Source organism: Balaenoptera physalus (assembly GCF_965194825.1).
Source record: "Balaenoptera physalus genome assembly, contig: HAP1_SCAFFOLD_717, whole genome shotgun sequence".
NCBI lineage: Eukaryota > Metazoa > Chordata > Mammalia > Artiodactyla > Balaenopteridae > Balaenoptera > Balaenoptera physalus.
The window spans coordinates 246,118-264,221 of record NW_028126046.1 but is presented as its reverse complement, the minus strand read 5'-3'; the positions used below and the strand labels follow the sequence as shown (position 1 = coordinate 264,221).

At 38.0% G+C, this 18,104-nt stretch overlaps 1 pseudogene across 1 annotated transcript in view; it reads left to right on the top strand.

The window, feature by feature from the left end:
- The window catches only part of LOC309653626 (ELKS/Rab6-interacting/CAST family member 1-like), a 176,968-nt pseudogene that overhangs the window by 124,488 nt on the left and 34,376 nt on the right, over nt 1-18,104 (top strand). Inside the window, exons 9-11 of the transcript XR_014268837.1 lie at nt 12,267-12,404; nt 14,013-14,153; nt 15,098-15,238. The product of XR_014268837.1 is annotated as an ELKS/Rab6-interacting/CAST family member 1-like (transcript). The remainder of the gene's footprint in view (nt 1-12,266; nt 12,405-14,012; nt 14,154-15,097; nt 15,239-18,104) is intronic.

Sequence of the window (18,104 nt, the reverse complement as noted above, 5' to 3'; positions counted from 1 at the left end):
GGGCAGGCTGACAGCAGAAGGTGAATTAATGCTACGTATTCAATTTGGAGATCATCATAGGTGAACAGCACAACCGTCTAGATGAAAACTTTTGCGTATGAGTGATCTAACGTGGAAGAGACGCCATCTAGAAGCGCGTCAGACTGAGTATGTGCGTGGATGACACAGTGATTGCAAGAGAATTTTTAAGTCCATTAAGAACAGAGAAACTTGACTAAACTGTTATTTGCATTTGTGTTATTTGGGGAATAACGCCAGATAAATCTCAGTACTAGAGTAGTTTCACGCTTCGTTGATGGATATTGGGAACCTTGACTTTTTTTTTTTTTCTGTTTTCTTATTCTGTCACAGAAACTATGCTTTTTAAAGATTGACGCTTCAAATTAATAGATTATAATTTCATTCCATTTATATCAGTGTTTCTTAATGGGGAAGGGAGGGACAGTTTGTCTCAAAAGGGGCATTGTACAAGGTCTAGAAACATGTTTTGGTTGTAAAAACCCCTGGGTGGAGGGGGGGGAGGGGGGAACCTTGACTTTTAAAGCTAGCACCATGGGGTTAATTGGATTGATGCTTTTTTTTCCCTCCCTAATTGAGATATAATTCACATACCATAAACTTTACTAATTTAAACTATAATTCAGTTGTTTTTGGTATACTTACAAGGTTGTGCAACCATCACTTTTGTCCAGTTCCAGAACATTTTCATGACCCTAAAAAGAAACCCATACCTGTCACAACCCCTATACTCTGCATCCACTGCCTACTTTTTGTCTTTATCAATTTGCCTATGCTAGACATTTCGTAGAAATGTAATCATATAATATGTAGCTTTTTATGTCTTGCTTCTTTAATGTTTTCAAGGTTCATTATGTTGTAGCAAGTGTCAGTACTTTATTCCTTTTTATGGCTGAATAATATTCCATTGTAATGAATATAGCACATTTTTTTTTTATCCATCCATCAGTTTCTGGACGTTTGGGTGGTTTCCACTTGAATAATGATTATGTTACATCTATGTACAAGTTTTTGTATGAACATACGTTTTTCATTTCTCTTGAGTTTATATCTTGGGATGGAATTGATGTTAACTTTACCTGTAACTTTTTGAGGAACTGCCAAACTGTTTCTAAAGTGGCTGAACCATTTTACATTTCTGCCAACACTAGTTATTTTTCTTTTTCAAATAGCCATTCTAACGGGTGTGCAGTGGTATGTTGTTGTGGTTTTGACTTCTATTTCCATAATGACAAATGATGTTGAATGTCTTTTCATGTAATTGCTGGCCATCTGTGTATCTTCCTTGGAGAAATGTCTATTCAGATCCTTTGCCCATTTTTTTTTTTAATTTTTATTTATTTATTTATCCATCCATCCATGGCCGTGTCGGGTCCTCGCCTCTGTGCGAGGGCCCTCTCCAGTTGCGGCAAGTGGGGACCACTCCTCATCACGGTGCGCGGGCCTCTCACTGTCGCGGCCTCTCCCGTTGCGGAGCACAGGCTCCAGACGCGCAGGCTCAGCAATTGTGGCTCATGGGCCCAGCCGCTCCGCGGCATGTGGGATCCTCCCAGACCGGGGCTCGAACCCGTGTCCCCTGCACTGGCAGGCAGAATCCCAACCACTGCGCCACCAGGGAAGCCCCCTTTGCCCATTTTTAAATTGAGTTATTTGTCTTTTTATTGAGTTCTAGAAAGTCTTTATTCGGGAGATTCCATCCATATCAGATAAGTGATTTGCACATATTTCTCCCATTCTCTGGGTTATCTCTTCACTGTCTTGATAGCATCCTTTGATGCACAAAAGTTTTAAATTTGATGAAGTCCAATTTATCTGTTTTTTCCTTAGTTGCTTATGTTTTTGACATCATATCTAAGAAACCATTGCCTAATTGAAGGTCACAAAGATTTCCTCCTGTGTTTTCTTCTAAGAGTTTTATAGTTTTAGCTTTTACATTTAGGTCTTTGGTCCATTCCTAGTTAATTTTTGTATGTGGTGTAAGGTAGGGATCCAACTTCATTATTTTGCATGTGGATATCCGTTTGTCCCAGCACCATTTGTTGAAAAGACTGTTCTTTTCCCACTGAATGGTCTTGGGACCATTGCTAAAAATCAGTCGTACATAGACACACGTGTTCATTTCTGAACTTGAAGTTCTGTTCCATCAATTTATATGTCTGTCTGTTTCCCACATCACACTGTCTTGGTTACTGTAGCTTTGTAGTAGGTTTTGATACTGGACACTGTGAATCTTCTACCTTTCTTCCTTTTCAAGATCGTTTTGGCTTTTGGGCGTCCAAAAAAAGAAGTAACCGCCTCCCCCCAACATCAGGTCTTTCAGCTGATCAACACAGGATGTCTTTTAACTTATTTAGGTTGTTTTTAGTTTCTTTCATTGATGTTGTGTAGTTTTCAGTTTACAAGCCTTGCACTTCTTTAAATTTATTCCTAAATATTTTATTATTTTTGATGCTACTGTAAATGGAATTTTCTTTACTTCATTTTTAGATTATTTATTTTTAGTGTAAAGACATACATGTGATTTTTGTTTATTGGTCTTGGGTTTTGAAACTTGGCTAAATTGGTTTATTATCTTTAATGGTGTTTTAGTGGATTCTTTAGTATTTTCTACGTATAAGATAAAGCCATCTGCAAATAGAGGTAGCTGTACCTTTTCTTTCCAATGTGGCTGCCTTTTATTTCTTTTTCTTCCCTAATTGCCCTTCCCTAATTGTCCAGTATAATGATGAATAGAGGTGGTGAGAGTGGACATCCTTGTCTTGTTCTTTATCTTAGGGGAAAGGTTTTCATTTTTCACCTTAAGTATGATGTTAACTGGGTTTTTTACAGATGCCTTTTATCCAGTTGAGGAAGTTCCCTTCTATTCCTAGTTTATTGAGTGTTTTTTATCATGAAGAGGTGTTGGATTTTGTCAAATGCTTTTTCTGTAGTTATTGGGATGATCATGTGGTTTCTGTTCTTTATTAATATGGTACATTATATGGATTGATTTTTGTATGGTGAATCAATCTTGCATTCCTGGGATAAGAGTGGATGTGTTTTTAAAGAGCCTTGTATTTTTCACCTGGAGTGATGTAGAAACTTGTTCTACCACCATTATCATGGAGGTAATAGGAATGGACCTGAGAGAACATAGCCTTTGGATAAATGCTTTATTTTCAAGTGCTAGGGTATAATATAAACAAAAAGCATTCAAAGGCTTATAGTGTAATGCTTTGTACAACACAGAAGTAATTTTGACTCTTATTAAAACATCATTTCTTTGGACTTTTAAGTAGCTTCGTGAATAATTTGAGGATTTATGTGATGTGTCCATTTCCTATTAATCGTATGCCATATTAATATTCTCAGAGTCTTGCAAGCTCTAGTTTGGAGTGCTCTGACTTCTGTTTTGACTGAAAACATATTTTAAACTTGAAAAATGGTAATTAACAAGTCAATATGGAAGGGTCAGATTCCTTTTGGGACAAAGGTTGTTCTTCGTAGTCTCTCAGGAGACCTTGTAGCAGGAACTTGTCAGAGTATAAATATTACATAGATAAATATCTAGAAAGAGGCAAAGGATTTGGGAAAAAAAATGCTTGATCAGAGTTTTGAAGCACAGTTAATATTTTCTTCTGCTTAAAACTGCTTATAATTTGGCATGAATTAACTTGCATTGCATTCTCACCTGTGGGAATGCCTGTTTGGATAGACGCCTAGGTGCCTGTCAACTCTAGTTGAGAAGTTGAAATAATTAACCTCCTGAAGAAATTATTAAATCAAACTTTGATGAAGTAGCTTTTTGTGCTCTTCCTTCTCTCTGCCATACCGATATGTACACCCTCACCAGAAAATAGCTTCCAGCATCAGATGTGTATTTTGTCCTTTATCTGTTTTATCTTCCTGTAATTGCCAGACCTCCTTACTTTTTTCTCGTAACACTTTTTTTTTCCTGCAGGGGTTTTTCAGATTAGAAAAATCATTCAAGTTGACCAAGGAGAATTTACTAAATTTAATAAGATTCTTGAGCTTCCATTGCATATAGGTGAGGAACTGTTGTTTGGCTCTGTTCTCCCTGCATCCCAACCAGGCCAAACTCTTACACAGCAAATTTGGTAACACAGTATCTTTGTAAAACAGCTAAGCAAGCAATTTTAAGTGAAGTGGCTATTCGTTTTAGAAGATATTGTGGGTATTTGAAAAGAATGCCACTAATTAATGATTTGTAACTTTTTGATGAAAGCTGTGGGTGCTCTTCATGTAAAAATGCACATGGCTCATTTGTGTGGACTGGGATGTCAGACACACCTTAAAGGCCATCCCTGAACTCCTGCTTCAAAATGCCCACCACTGGTGAAACAATCAAGTTGGGATACAAGGGTCTCTAGGTTTTACAAAGCCATAAAATTATGTATATGGTTCAAATACAGCATAAATTGAGAGCAATTACAATTTCATGTTAAATATTATTTAACTAGAAAGAGCATACATAGCTGCTGGGTATAATGGATGCTGTGATGAGTGACCCAGATCCCTGCTGAGGGTTGAAGGATGTATTCCCCCAGGTGCTGGAAGTATCCCCTGTGGAGACTGCGTTGGCTAAAGAGACCTACCTTGTACAAGGCCACATCCCTTCCCGTTGGTATCCAATGATTGATCCTTGTAGGGTACAAGGGCTTGAATCCATTGCCCTGACTTGGGGCAACTCTGAAAGGTCATCGCAGATTCAGAGCTCCCCATGGGGTTGTCTGAATCCTTTGGGACTTCATGGCAGCCTAATTTCTCCCTCTGCACCATCATGCTCCCCCCCCCCCACTTCCTCTCCACTGGTATTGATCCCAAGAGCACCCTCTAATTTCTTGAACAATAAAATCTGTCTCAAGGTCTGCTTCTTGGGAAACCCAGCCTTGTCACACTAGGATTGACTTTTAGTACAAGTTAGCTTACTTCAGGCCATAAAAGTAGGCCTGGCTAAAATAAAAATTGAGTGAGATGAACTTGAATTTAGACCTAAAATATGTGAAGCATCCTATTGCTGTTTCCTTTGGACCTTATATTTCAAATAGGTTTTGCAAGTCTTGGTTTCTCTGGATTCATTTGTTATCTCTCAGTCTTCCTTTAGCATTGTGGAAAACCCCCCAAGTCTCTGACAGCTTGGTTTGGTCCCACAGTATGAACCTGTGGAAGGTGTGGGTTAAATAGAAACGCTCACATGGCCCACAGAAACCCCTAGAGATTTCCCATGTTGGTAAGTGCATATGTTAGGAGAATCTCTCTTATCATGATCCTAATCATATTTCTTGTAAATCCTGAGATTTCTCAGATAGGAGTTAGAAAATTATTGCTTTTGTCATTATCATTGAAATCATGTATGTCCATTCGGAATATTTGAAAAATGTGGAAAAGGTATAACAAGGAAAATTCTATGTAAAAATAAACTTTTCCTTCAACTTGGGATAATATTGTACATTTTGATAACTTTTCTTTTTCATGTAATGTTACATAATAAAGAAGTTTGCATATCCTTAATTACTCATCAAGTATATGAACTGTAATGGTTGATAGAGCATATTTAATTTAGCTAGCCTTCTATTGTTATGTACTTGATTTTTCCCGACTTTGTTATTGGTAATAAGTAATACAAAGAATAGTGGTTCTTTGTGGGGGGATGGGCAGAAACTAAGCCTAGTGTGTCTGCTTTAATTAGTTACTTAAAAATACTGAGTTCTTTCATCACTAAAATGTAGTGAACTATTAGATCTAAGAGTGTTCTATCTATTGTTATCGTACAGCTTCAAGGGATGCCATTCGTATAGGTGTGAATTGAGGTCCTAGGTACAGTCTCATCATTGCCGCTGCTTCACAAGGACAGCCACCATGGGTTTATGGGTCCTCTTTTTGTTGGTTTTTTTTTTTTTTTTTGAGCAATTTTAGCATATGAATATCCGTCAAGTTTTTATATATGCCTGCCAGATATAAAAAGAAGTATTTGAGCCATTTCCTTAATTGTCTACCAAGCAGATCTTGACTAGCAGTGTGACCTTTGGTCTCACCAGCTTTTGCTTCATATTATCCAGTTTTTTTAATTCAAGAGGTCCCTAGTTCCATTATCTGTACCATGAGCAAGTCTATCAAGGAACTTACTTTCCCTCCCAGCAATTAATAAAATCTAACCGGAGCAATGGACTCTGTATTTTCCTAAAGGTCATACCTATACTTCCTGTATAGTTCAATTTGAACAGTTTTTAAGATAAAATACAGTAGTACTCTGCTGAAGTTTATTACTTTTTAAATGTTCTCGTCTTTCCCATCGTAAGAATACAGTTGTATTTTAGAATTGAAAGGAATATTAGTGGTCTTTGTCTTGTAGGTAGGTAATTAGAAAGAACAAGTAACTTGCCCAGTGGGACATAGCTAGCTATTTATTCATCACGGTAATCCGTCCATTACTTATATGATGAGAGAATAGCACAATTGGGAGGGAAACTCAACCAAAGAAATAATTGGTTGTGTCAGCCAGAATCTTTGCTGGGCTTATTAAAGACCCTAAACAGTCACTGAGAATATAGATATGGGAGTTTTAACAACCTAAATTGTGTTTAAAACACTGCTTAGAGTTCCACATGACTTTTTTGCTCTTGTATCCTCTAATCGTTGGAAACACATAACTGGACAAGTAAAATTTAGAGACCAGTACAGTCTGGGCAAACCCTGATCATTTTGGTAAAGTATAGTTGTGCCTTGTTAGTACATTTCACAGGCCTGCAGGATGGTAGACAGACAATTGCGTAGATCAGGGGACTTAGTGAATTTTTCCTTTTTAGATTCCATTGATTACTGTAGGTCTCTTTTGCCAGCTGATTATGACCAGTTCATCCAGACTGTACTTTTACCACTGATACTGAGAGGTATTATTAACCAAGAAGGTAAAGGTCAGAGCCTTTCTGAGTAACTTGCTTTCCACAATACATTTGACACTGATGGCTGCTTAGAACAAGTGTGGAGGCATCATCCAAAAAATTCTTTCCTTTAAATGATGTTCCAGGTAGCTAGGTGACTGCAAGGAGTATTTTGGGATTTCTTGTCCTTAGAACTACATCCTATAGGAAGTCCCTTCTACGTTTGCTCAGTGATTAGGGCCTCAGCAGCAGAGCAATCAGTTCCACTTGACTAGGAATAAATCACCCACGTTGAACCATGATAGTTTCTGACAACTGGCAATGCTGATAAAAACCAAAACAAAAGATGTTAAGAAATCTGTGCCAGTGTGGAGCTGGTGCGCAGATTTGATGGATTCACGGGCAGCATGCATTCTGCGTTAGTCTTCCTCCTCTTTCATCGGTTTTTCTCTCTTTGTAAAATAAATATTGTACGAGAAGAAAGGCTCTGTATCATATAATAATTATTTCTATTTTCTTTCTAGCTCAGTTAACAGAGTTGTACCCTAATTAGAGAGGTCATTTTAAGGAAAACGCCTTCCTTCTCTAAATAGTTATTTAGAAAGTGTTTCCTTCTTGAATTCTTCACTCTTAGTTCTTCTCTATGATTTTAGGCTGTATGTATAAACCTGATTGACCCTTCTCCTCCCTATTCATCACCAGGGACACAGATAATATAGACTAAACACCAATTCCTTCGATCTCTGCACAATTTTACTCATGCAGAAATTGAATACATGTTAATAGCTGCTTAATGATTTCTTCTTAATACAGATTGGTTATGCATAAAGTAGGAAGAGCCCATAGAATTATAAAATACATTATTTTCTGCAACAATTTTTTATTAATTTTCAATATTACTAAGTATAAGTTATTAAAGTAAAAGAAGAAAAGCTTTTTTAGCTATTGTTAAGTGCTCCTTAGTCCGTGTGTATAAATAAACTAGCCTCCTTCTACCCCTTGAAAGGCTAAACAGACTGTCTTAATACTATCATGATATTGATCCTGATATCAAGTACCTTTGGTTCTGCCCACCAGCTTTAGTGTGTTATGTTTGACTGTACACGGAAGTACATGGAAGATGCTCTTCTGCATTGGCAGTGGTTTGGTACCTCCACCCTTCCTTCTTTGCTTCTGTAGGGGAGAATATTTTCATATGTGACCGTAGTAATAACATTGTGTTTATTGATAAACACTACTTAATAACAAGGAATCATTTATGGAAAGATGCTTGAGACATCTTTGTGTGATTCTTCTTTCCCCCCCCCCCTGCCCCCCATCATAGAACATATTATTTATAGCACAGTGATTAAGAGTAGAATTCTGGAGCTAGATTGCCTAATAATTATAGTCTTGTGGTGGAGCTTCAATAGTTGTTATACATAGATTTCTGAAAACAGTGCCTGATACATACCACACTCTCTGTGTTAGTGGTGCCTCTTGTCACCACTGCCGCCGCCTCCTCCACCACCCCCATCACGAGTAATTTTTTGTTGTTTTTATCATATTGCCATTTTAGGGATTCTGTGGTTTCTGTTTCTACAAAATGGAAAGTTTTTTTCTTGGGTAGATATTCTGAGCATATTTAAGGGAGTATTTTTCCACTTAGCATGATTCTGAAGCAGTCATCTTTATCATTAATAGTCGAGTATGTGCATAACTGATCCAGTTTTTCTCTTAGCTGTTGTATTCAAAGCTTTTGTAAATAGTGTATTTTAGATCCTGTGGATAATTGAACTTGGTATAGAATGGGATTTCCACTATATATTTTATAGAAATTGCATAGTAAATACTGAAATGGTGTGATATGGGACTATTAGGGTGAACAGTTTTCACAACCTCTATATTGGATTAGTTAAAAGAAGAGAATAATGGCAAGATTAATATGATAGCATTCATACACCCCTTGGTTAGCAACGTCTGAACCCAGAGAGCCTTGATCACAAAATCACGATTTTGAGTCTCAACCAAAGTGAGGATATATAAAAGGAGTTTTCAGTAGGATTCAGCTGCTGTCCATCATGATGCTGGGTAAACGGAAAGTGCTTTGTACACACCCATCCTCCCACACACCACACAGAGCCTCTTTTGGGTTAATGCTCTTGCAGCTGTTTTGCACATATCTGTATCTACTGCAGGTCTTCCTTGCCGATAGCAGCTTGCCCAAAGGAGACAGCTCTAGTGAGCGCTGCCCTTTCTTCACCGTGGAATGGCTATTTCTGCTCTCCAGGAATAGCCATCCTCTTCCTCCCCTCCAACTCAGCAGTTTAGACAGCTGGCTAATTGGATAAGAAATTAGCTTAGGGAGAACTTGTTAATGGGGATTTTACCTGGTTTAGCAGCTTCTGCACCTGAGTATATCAGGAAAAGTCTTTTTGTTTGTTGGTTTGTTTGTTTGTTTTTGTTTTTGCTGGCAAAGAATAATGGATCCCTTTAATAGTTGGACTACATACAAATTATACAAGTGGAATTGTTAACAGTTAACATCTTAATTATTTCTTAGATGCTGATGATGGAGGAGAAAGAAGGGTATAATCCTTATTATGCATGTAAGGGCTGTTTGTATATTAGGTGGGCTCATAAAACAAATCTCTGGTTTCTTGTATGTAAAACTTGGTTGGTTCTATGAAGTTTTATTTTTTAAAAAAGGTGGTTGTACTGCTCTTTCTTGGTAAAAAAGTCTAATCAACAGAATGATGATATCTTTTTTGTGTGTGTAAGGTTTATATGTCAGCAACTAGGATGACCCGCACAGCTGGTTAAATATGTAAACACCAGGGCATCATTGCCTTCTGTATGTTATGGAGTACTAGATTTTTAAGTGGCAAAATCTCTTTAGTGGTTGTGAATTTACCTAAGTATTGATCCATATGAGATTCCAATAGGAGTGTCTGATTAAACTAAATGAAACTAATGCTTTTCATAGGTGATGGTCTTTTCTCTCACAGTATGCTTTGGACTTTATCGGCATGGAAAAGACTGGAGCCAGTTGCAGTGGTTCACCTGTAGGATTCTTCCTTCATTCAAGAGTGAAAATCCAAGCCTGACAGTACTCATGGTTCCCTATTCTGAGTTCGCTGAATCTTTTCGCTTAGCTTATTTGTTCTGCTGTGGAATTCTCAGGGACTGTAGAGAGGGACCTTTTTTTCTTCCCCTTGGAAGGGTCTGCTTGGAATGAAGCAGACCCTTAAAGAGCTTATATTAAATTGATTGATGCAGGAATTATTTGAAGGTTGGATTTAGGTACTTTTGTAGTTCTTTTCTTGGCAGAAGTTTATGTGTATGCCTAAATACAGTTTATAAAAGTCCAAGCTTATGTATTATTTACTGACTAATGAACCAGAATTTATTATAGACCTGATGTGTGCCAGATACGAAGATACAAAGCTGGGGTAGAGGAGTAAGATCCAGTCTATTTGTGGAGATGTGTATAGAATGAGTAATAACAATATGGTTGGAGATTCGTGTTATAATGTATAGATAGATGAAAGAATGGAGATAAATGTATAGATAGAGAAAAGAATGGGAGATGTGTATATGTATGTATGTAGATCAGTACTTAGTTCATGTGTGATGGCATACAGACTGTGGTCATCTTATTGTCATGGGGGTAAGAGCAAGAAAGTCGTCCCAAAGCAGATAACATTTATGTTGCTTTTTGAAAGCCATGTGAAATAAACCAGCTAGTTCAAGAGTAGACGATGATATTATATTCTCCTGCTTCATTTTTCTCTGTAGGACTTATCACCATCCTACATACTATGTTCATTTCATTCATTCATTCCTTGTCTATCGTATTAGGATTAAGCTCTTGAGGGTAGGGATTTTTGTCTGTTTGGATTAATTCTATATCCTCAACACCTAGAAAACTGCCTGGCACGTAGCTGAATGAAAGAATGAAGTTTGTGAGTTTTAGAATAGTTGTCTTACTTATTTTCCTTTTGCTTATTAAGAATATCTCTCTACAGTTCCTCCATATTTTTGCTTACTATTTTTCATTGTGTGTACGGGAGTCTCCCTAGTGATAATATGCTGTTTCCACACTATTTCACAAACCCATCCCCTATTTTCCATCTCTCTTAACTCACTTAGTTTCCAAACTCTCTTACCTGAATTGATACGCTCTCCTAGCTGTTTTCATGTCTCTACGTAACTCCCCTTAGATATTGAATATCTTCTCCACAGCTATCAGAATTATCAGTCTGAAATACAGAACTGACCGGACTGTTTCTTTGCTTAGAAGTCCCTAATAGTCCCCATCTGTCTAGAGTAAAATGTGTGCTCGTTAGAATGGCACGGAAGCCCATCCATAGCTTGGATTCAGGTACATAAAGTCCCCTTCCCATCTTATAATGAAAATGGGTCTGTTCATTTTTCTTTGTGTCACTAGTGCCTGGCATGTAATAGAGAATTCACCAATAGTTTTTTGAGTAAATGAATGCGTACTAGGGTATATGAAGGAATGAATAACTATAATAATAAATTTCATTGAAAATGCTTGCTGTTGAAATAAAAGATGATATAAAAACCTAACTTGAACACTAGCATTTAAGAACAGTTTTTCCGGGCTTCCCTGGTGGCGCGGTGGTTGAGAATCTGCCTGCCAATGCAGGGGACACGGGTTCGAGCCCTGGTCTGGGAAGATCCCACATGCCGCGGAGCAACTGGGCCCGTGAGCCACAACTACTGGGCCTGCGCGTCTGGAGCCTGTGCTCTGCAACAAGAGAGGCTGCGACAGTGAGAGGCCCGCGACCGCGATGAAGAGTGGCCCCCGCTCGCCACAACCAAAGAAAGCCCTCGCACAGAAACGAAGACCCAACACAGCCGAAAATAAATAAATAAATAAATAAATAAATTTAAGAACAGTTTTTCCTTTTTACAGCTGATTTGTTTTTCTTAGCATCCAGCTGTTCAATGTGCTGTCCTCCCTCAGCATTTTTTAAAGGAATCTCTCTGGGCATTTACACTGTTGCTTTGGAAGTAATCCAGTTTCTCATGGCTTTCCTCTCTGTAGGTCTTCCCTTTATCCCCATCCCTATATGTTGGGTCTTTTCTCCCTAGCTACTTTCCTTATTTCTTTATAGAGATTTATGACTCTGCATGTATGACCATACCCATGTGTATGTCTTTTCTCTCTTCTGGCTATAAGTTCTCAGTTTAAAGCTTTGCCTGAAGTTCTAAGACCCTTAGGGTTAAATTACTTCTACAGAGCACACACTGACAGCCCTGATCTACCTGTTTCCAACTTAAAATGATTTTTATTGTGACTGTTTGTATTTCTCTGAATTTCCTTTTTTTTCCCCCCTTAAATGTGTGTGCACAACTCAGATTGAAAATCTCCAAGAGCAACTTAGAGATAAGGAAAAGCAGATGAGCAGCTTGAAGGAGCGAGTCAAATCCTTGCAGGCTGACACCACCAACACTGACACCGCCTTGACTACTTTGGAGGAGGCCCTTGCCGAGAAGGTGGGTGACTGGCCCAGACTCCTCACAGACACATTTCTTCTGCCTTCTCATTAATCTGAAAGTCACTTTAGTGATGAGACTTGACAGAGGAGACAGAAGAAGTCGCTTTGGCAAAAGGGAAAAGAGCTGCCTGTACTGTTGCTGACGTACCCAGTGTAAGGGAAAGAAGATTCGTTTTATTGTTGCCAATTTAAGCACCTGTTGCTAGGCAGGATGGATTCCGTACTGGAGGGCAGTGGCTGAAGTTTCTAAAGAATCAGCCATGTGCTCCCTGTTTACTATCTTCTTTTTATGTGTATGGTCAGCTGGAATTCGGTGATGTGGGAATGTCAGACGCTGACCATCAGGAGGCAACATTAGTTCTCTTTTACTGTGCCGCATTGGGATCTAATATATTCATGGGTTTTAGTTATTAATACAGTGTACTTGCTGTTTTTCTAGTCGTGGCCTTGCCACTTCATTTTGCCTTCATGAGCAAACCTAGTTTTTACAGGAATGGTTGACTAAATAAAGAAGTGGCCCAACATGACAAGTGTTAATGTCTTGGAGGAGGTTTAAGGACTCTTGGTGGGGCATTTTAATTGGATTCTTCTTCTTCTTATTATTATTTTTTCTTTAAGGGATAGGGTTACTGTTCCTTAAGCCTCTTGGACTCAGAATGTTTCAGGCTTCCTGCCTAGGGATCAAGGCTTGATCCCCGAATATATTCAGAAATAATACCCATAAATATACTTAAATTGCTTCAACTTTCAAACTTCCTGAGTATCTGTTGACAGAAGTTTTAATGGTTTCTCTTTTCTTTATCCTTCTTTATGCTTTAAGCTCAACAAATCATAATCTCTCCAACCTCCTCCTGTTTGCTGTGTGAGTTGTGAGTTGTTTCCATTGCTTTGTAGGCAACATGTGAATTATATATAGAAAAGAAATATTTGCTACTTATTGTCCTTAGGGTATATGTATAAGTTTTTTGTTGCTTGGGATTTGAATAAATGAGATTATTCCAAAAGAATACTCTAGGGACATCTAATACTAATTAAGGTTATAGGAAAAGAAACCTAGGGGAATCAAAAGAACAAAACCAGATGTATGTTAGGGCAAGATAGGTTGGAAGGTTGAATTCTTTACAAGGTCAATTATTAACGACCTATCACTGTCTTTTTTTTTTTTTTTTTTTAATTTTATTTATTTATTTATTTATTTTTGGCTGTGTTGGGTCTTCGGTTCGTGCGAGGGCTTTCTCTAGTTACGGCAAGCGGGGGCCACTCCTCATCGCGGTGCGGGGACCGCTCTTCATCGCGGTGCGCGGGCCCCTCACTATCGCGGCCCCTCCCGTTGCGGGGCACAGGCTCCAGACGCGCAGGCTCAGTAGTTGTGGCTCACGGGCCCAGCCGCTCCATGGCACGTGGGATCCTCCCAGACCAGGGCCCGAACCCGTGTCCCCTGCATTAGCAGGCAGACTCTCAACCACTGCGCCACCAGGGAAGCCCTATCACTGTCTTTTGAATGGAGGATGGAAGTGTGAAATTTTATCAGCTAGAAGCTGAATTGCAGTCATATGATAGAAGTATGAAAGGAATTTTCTCATGTATTGATGTGCTCTCTTATCAGGAGCGGACAATCAAACGCTTAAAGGACCAGCGGGACCGAGATGAGCACGAAAAGCAGGAGGAAATTGATAACTACAAAAAAGATCTTAAAGACCTGAAAGAAAAAGTCAGCCTGTTGCAAGGCGACCTCTCAGAGAAAGAGGTCAAGATCACCAAAATGGAATTATTTGGTTTGCTTAGCCAGTGCATTGTGTGTATATGTTGTTGGTGTTTACATAATGCGTATAAAAAAAGGGTCTGTTGGAAGATTTAAAGAATCTTCTTATAGCAGGGATTATTACAGGAAGCTTTGCAGAGATATAGTAGATGGAATCATTTCTTTCCTAAGTCTTACCTCTTACCTCTTGCATCTGTTATGAGTTGGCTTCTTACTTGCTAATGACGTTTTACAGATCCTAAAATAACAGTATTTCTCCAGTTACATTTGGAGAAATATTGTGCTAATGGTGAGAAAGCTGATAGACGAACGGCATATGCACAAGGAGGACAGTTTATTTACATCAGCTCTTAATGATCACCTCAGCATTGGCAGAGAAATCTTAAATGATTGTTGACCAATTAGGTGACTTAATAGACTTTGATTTTACTTTTGAAGAATCTTGTCGATGTCACCTAAATAGCAGAAATGCCTAATGCCTTGTGATCAGATAATAATGAGCTTTAGGGACATTCTCAGGGTTTTCTTTCTAATATCTTTAGGAAAATTTATGGGAATTTGTGTTTCTAATAGAATGTTTCTTCCAAAATTAGAAGAGAAGAAAAAAGTCCGTGTAGCTACTAAGGTTGACTGCTTACATTCACAAAGCTTGATCTACTTCCACTTATTTTGTGGGAATGGATATGTATTGGTAGAGCTCTTTAAGTCACTATTCAGTTGGTATTTCTTGGGAATTCATTCTGTTTTAGTTAGAACTTGAAAGCCAGAGCTAATGTTGTTGTTCTGTATTTCATGTTCTTGAAGTGGAAATATGTCAGTATATGCTAATGGAAAGAAACTACAAACCACCAGGAAAATAAATTTAAGAATTTAAATCTCCATTTTGTTAATAAATAGTATTTATTCTAGATGTATGTTGCTTCTTTTAGGCTTCACTCTTGGATCTGAAAGAGCATGCTTCTTCCCTGGCTTCCGCAGGACTGAAAAAGAACTCACGGCTTAAGACACTAGAAATTGCTTTGGAGCAGAAGAAGGAAGAGTGTCTGAAGATGGACTCGCAGTTGAAAAAGGTTAAAGAAAACTTTTCCAATTTCTTGCTTTGCTTTATTTATTTTTTTTAAGTTTCTGCTTTATAACAAAGTGAATCAGCTATACATAAACATATATCCCCATATCTCCTCCCTCTTGCATCTCCCTCCCATCCTCCCTATCCCACCCCTCTAGGTGGTCACAAAGCACTGAGCTGATCTCCCTGTGCTATGCGGCTGCTTCCCACTAGCTATCTGTTTTACATTTGGTAGTGTATATATGTCCATGCCACTCTCTCACTTCGTCCCAGCTTACCCTTCCCCCTCCCCGTGTCCTCAAGTCCATTCTCTACATCTGCGTCTTTATTCCTGTCCTGCCCCTAGGTTCTTCATAACTTTTTTTTTTTTTTTTAGATTCCGTATATATGTGTTAGCATACGGTATTTGTTTTTCTCTTTCTGACTTACTTCACTGTGTATGACAGACTCTAGGTCCATCCACCTCACTGCAAGTAACTCAATTTCATTTCTTTTTATGGCTGAGTAATATTCTACTGTATATATGTGCAACATCTTCTTTATCCATTCATCTGTTGATGGACACTTAGGTTGCTTCCATGTCCTGGCTATTGTAAATAGAGCTGTAATGAACATTGTGGTACATGACTCTTCTTGAATTATGGTTTTCTCAGGGTATATGCCCAGTAGCGGGATTGCTGGGTTGTATGGTAGTTCTATTTATAGTTTCTTAAGGAACCTCCCTACTGTTCTCCATAGTGGTTGTATCAATTTACATTCCCACCAACAGTGCAAGAGGGTTCCCTTTTTTCTCCACACCCTCTCCAGCATTTATTGTTTGTAGATTTTTTGATAATGGCCATTCTGACTGGTGTGAGGTGATACCTCATTGTAGTTTGGATTTGCATTTCTCTAATGATTAGTGATGTTGAGCATCCTTTCATGTGTTTGTTGGCAATCTGTATATCTTCTTTGGAGAAATGTCTATTTAGGTCTTCTGCCCATTTTTGGATTGGGTTGTTTGTTTTTTGATATTGAACTGCATGAGCTGCTTGTATATTTTGGAGTTTAATCCTTTGTCAGTTGCTTCATTTGCAAATATTTTCTCCCATTCTGAGGGTTGTCTTCTCATCTTGTTTATGGTTTCCTTTGCTGTGCAAAAGCTTCTAAGTTTCTAGGTCCCATTTGTTTATTTTTGTTTTTATTTCCATTTCTCTAGGAGGTGGGTCAAAAAGGATCTTGCTGCAATTTATGTCATAGAGTGTTCTGCCTCTGTTTTCCTCTAAGAGTTTGATAGTGTCTGGCCTTCCATTTAGGTCTTGAACCCATTTTGAGTCTATTTTTGTGTATGGTGTTAGGGAGTGTTCTGCTTTCATTCTTTTACATGTAGCTGTCCAGTTTTCCCAGCACCATTTATTGAAGAGGCTGTCTTTTCTCCATTGTATATTCTTGCCTCCTTTATCAAGAATAAGGTGACCATATGTGAGTGGGTTTATCTCTGAGCTTTTTACCCTGTTCCATTCATCTGTATTTCTGTTTTTGTGCCAGTCCCATACTGTCTTGATGACTGTTCTTGCTTTGCTTTAAATAACAGCATAGTAGAAAACTCTATAGTGTCCATATGGAATAACTTACCAGTGGAGTAATAATCTCCTAAAATTCAAAATACCATTTATACCTTGATTAATTCTCTTGGCATTCTTATCCTATTTTACTTTACTCCTGAGAGTCCCCAAACTCTTAGAAAATTGGCAATTCAGAGTAAGATTAAAATATGCAGCTCCTTTATAGATGAAATGTAAGACCACCATGTAAAAATCTCAGTTATCTGATATTTTTCTTCTATTAGCATTAGGCTTCCTGGAAAGAGATAATTTAACAGTGATAGTCACCCATACCGGTGAATATTAGAATTTGGTACAGGTATTTACTATCCATTTCATTGATTTACACCTCTCTAATATTTATATGGCAGTTTGTGGTTTTCAAAGCACTTTCATACTTATTATCTCTGAGTTACCAACTCTGATTAACTGGGTCCAGTTCATGTGATTACTGATGAGAAGGGGGCCCAGCCTAGTCTTGAGACTTGGTGGTGTTCTTTTGACATATATTGGGTGTGTTCAGCATGAACACCTTGTGATGAATCATTATTTAGGGTTTGCCAGAAATGAAGTCATATTCTTAAGCTAAGGAAAGGAAGAAAATCCAGTAGCTTAAAGTTACTTTTGAATAAGTAGGAAAATACTTTTTTTGAGATTAACTAATTCAGATTTGGTAATTGACTTTTTTCCCCCTCACTAAAGAAGTGGAGGTAATTTTCTATTTAATACTGGAATATTGAAGGTAAGACTGTTAGATGTATTTAGGATTATGAAACTGAGCAGTAACTGTCAAGAGTAATAAATGTTGTTCACTAATATTCCAAACTCGCCTATTTATGGCAATCCCACATTTTCTCTTTGTTTATTTTTAATCTCCTTGTTATGATACTTCTATAGCTGGCCATTTTTATGATCTCTTAAACTTTGTGTTTAGGTTCATGAGAAAAAATAAAGTTATCTTTGGGTAGAGGACTTGGTGGCTTCCCCCTACTCTGATTTATTACTTGTTTTTCTGCTAATTGCCATTTTACTTTTCGTATTTTCCCTTCTTTCATTCTGGACAACTGTAACTTTTCATTTTAATTAATTAGTGATGTTTTCCTATTACACTGCTCCCACAATGCCCTCCTCCAACCTAAATATAGGTTGCTCTAGAGTTTGCAATATACATTTTCACTCTTTTCTTTTTCCTCAGCTTTTTCAATGCCAAAAATTGTAGATATTTAAGGTGTACAACATGATGCTTTCATCTGTGTATGCATTGTGAAATGGTTACCACAGTCAAGC